Here is a 3,054-nt window from a genome sequence, read left to right as displayed (position 1 = left end):
ATATTTTCTATTTTGTTTTGTAATTATATCTCAAACTTTTTTTTTTTTTCATTCGCAATAAATTTGAACCCTTCTTATAATTGGATTTTATTTTAACTTTAATGATGGCCTTGCTTCTTGTCTTTATTTTGATTTAAATTTTATCACATTAATTTTTTATTTTATTTAAACGGCCTAGAACCTAGTTGACCTCTATGACATCCAAGAATGACAAAAGTTCAGTTGGATTACCCTACATAGCACATCCATCCTATTAAGGGACGTAGGATTACGCGGGTAGCCTTAGTAGTTGGCAAGCACAGGGGGTCGCTCCCCCAATCTTGGGTGGCTAGATGGTCCTATGGGTAAGGTTCACCATCTAGCCTCCCATGAATGATGAGAGTAGACAAGCACAAACCATAATGTACCTACTAGAGAAAAAGTCTTATAAGGTAGCACCTCGACCCAAGAGAAAAGGTCTTATAAGGGTTCACTAGTTAGGATGTTATTCTATTTTTTATCAAATAGACCCGAAAGGTCAAATTCATATACTCTCTACCAACCGAGCTCGTTGTCGAAAGAGGGTTTGAAACTATGACGATGAGGTGAGAAAGTGCGAGAAAATAGGGCAGACATGGGGAAATAGAAGCTAACCTAAGTCAAAGTTGACAAGGTGAACAGGCAGCCAATTACTAGTTTTTCATGTTCTATAACCTTTCAAAATCTAATTTTCAAGACTTTTTCACCAATTTTCTTCTCTTGACTCATTTTAGGACCCACTTGGGATATTAAAATTGGAAAACTGAGTACCCAAACATCCCAAACTCCGTAAAGGCTCATTTTAGACTATTCTATATAAGTTTATATGTAGGATTGATTTAGAATAGCATGAATAGAGAGTATATGAATTTGCTAACATGAATTTCTCTACCTAGGCTATATATGTGAACCGAGGGCCATACATTGACCCCTAAGGATGGTTAGTTAGGAGACGACACTGTTCCAAAACTTCGAGCCTAGTAGGACCATAAATGTGCACTAGGGTGTGATGAGCAGTTCAAAACCCTAGATCAATACATACAAGTTGCTCGGGACAACTCCCCTCAATTCTCAAGGGGTTTAGTACAACTAGGGGTGCTCAAGACCCTTAATGATATTATAGATTTGAAAGATTTTCTTATCAGCTCATGAGGGGTGAAACGGCTATGTTATCACAAACAAACCTAGATGTCCGATTTTAGAGTGTGAATACAAGTTATACCAAAGTCGACCCGTGTCTTAGCAGCTAGTGTTGAGTAGATCAACAACTTACCATACAAGAACAATTAGTGGGCTCGCCAGCTCACTCCTAATCATGAACTCATTTACAAGGAGGGATAGAGGTCTCTATGGTGATGATAGATATAGGGGTCACTTCTCACAAGTTGTATGGCCCTGTGGGGACTAACAGTCAAGACAGTAGCTTCTATTAGTGAACCTATAATAGGAATATAGATCCGCAGTCATCCATAGTGACCACCTAGGAGCTAGAGTAGCAAGTCGTGCCTTGAAGTACAATGCACCATATAAAGACCTTACTTTGGTACAAGTAAGGGATCCCCAACTATTCCTTGATCGGGAACTCGTCTACAAGGGTGAAGAATAACATGAGGGTAGTAGCTTGGCAAGCACGAGGATCGCCCCCTCTCTCAGTTGAGATGCATTATTTGGTCTATTAGTGAGTCACCCTAACAGTTGACCAATATCGAGCGATATTTCTCATAATGTCCTAGCCGCTTAATAGTTGGAAGCAGTTAGTGGTCAGACCTCTGACCACAAATACTTGACATTGGGATGAGTGACATGGGTAGGAGGGTTAAACCAATCATAGGAAATGGAATATTTAATGATTTAGCTCAATTGCATGTTTTTGGACTTGAATTGTTGCGACTCTAACATGATATGTTGAATGTACTTTGCTAGATACGCAAGAAGGTTGAAAAACCTGATTAGGCCCTAATTTATGTATAGGCATGATGAAATGTTTCGTTCCCCTCTCCAACCGATGTGGGATCTCACAATCTACCCCTCTTGGAGGCCAAGTGTCTTTGCTAGCACGCTGCTCAGTGTCTAGCTCTGATACCATTTGTAACAACCCAAGGCCATCGTTAGTAGATATTGTCCGTTTTGGCCCGTTACGCATCATCTTCAGTCTCACAGTTTTAAAACACATCTACTAGCGATTCGTTTCCACACCCTTATAAGAAATGCTTCATTCCCCTTAATACGTGCATGCACCCACCATTGCCTAGATCATGTCGCCCCGCATGCGTTAAATGCAATTTGTGCGCATTGCATGTCTGGTGCAATCATACCAGCACTAGTGTACCGGATCTCATCAGAACTCCACAGTCAAGCGTGCTTGGGCGAGAGTAGTACTAATTTGGGTGACCACTTGGGAAGTACTCATGTTCCACCCCTTTTTTTTTATTTCTTTTACTGGTTATTTCAATTTCTCCCCGTTCTTTTTTTCCTTTCTTTACAAATAGCAACCGCCCCTGCTCGCACGCTCACGTCCATCGCGTTTCTTCTCCTCGCTGACAGTTTCGGGCACGTGCGTGCACCCACTGTCGCCATGATTATGCCGCCTCGCAAGCGTTAAATGTAATTTGTGCGCATTGCATGTCGGGTGCGATCATACCACCACTAATGCATTGGATCCCATCAAAACTCTACAGTTAAGCGCACTTGGGCTAGGGAAGTACTAAGTTGGGTGACCACTTTGGGACGTTCTCAATGGTAACCACCTCCGCTCGCACACTCATGCCCATCGCGTTTCTTCTCCCCGACGTGTCTACACGGGCCCCACCGGCCGTTCTGAGCATGTGCGTGCATCCATCGTCGCCTCGATCATGTCGCCCCGCATGCGTTAAATGCAATTTGTGCACATTGCATGTCGGGTGTTATCATACCAGCACTAATGCACCGGATCCCATCAGAACTTTCCAGTTAGGCATGCTTGGGCAAGAGTAGTACTAAGTTGGGTGACCACTTGGGAAGTCCTCGTATTGCACCCCCCACTCGCACGCTCACGTC

The 3,054-nt window shown here is 42.8% G+C and overlaps 2 pseudogenes; both read left to right on the top strand.

Moving 5' to 3' along the window:
* The first annotated feature begins 2,319 nt into the window (after positions 1-2,319).
* Positions 2,320-2,438, top strand: LOC111782760 (annotated as a pseudogene).
* A 478-nt stretch (positions 2,439-2,916) lies between these two features.
* On the top strand, positions 2,917-3,035 carry LOC111782744 (annotated as a pseudogene).
* Positions 3,036-3,054: the final 19 nt, after the last annotated feature.

Source organism: Cucurbita pepo, chromosome LG01 (genome assembly GCF_002806865.2).
Source record: "Cucurbita pepo subsp. pepo cultivar mu-cu-16 chromosome LG01, ASM280686v2, whole genome shotgun sequence".
Classification (NCBI taxonomy): domain Eukaryota; kingdom Viridiplantae; phylum Streptophyta; class Magnoliopsida; order Cucurbitales; family Cucurbitaceae; genus Cucurbita; species Cucurbita pepo.
The sequence above is the reverse complement of the archived record's forward strand: the minus strand, read 5'-3'. Positions and strand labels throughout refer to the sequence as shown.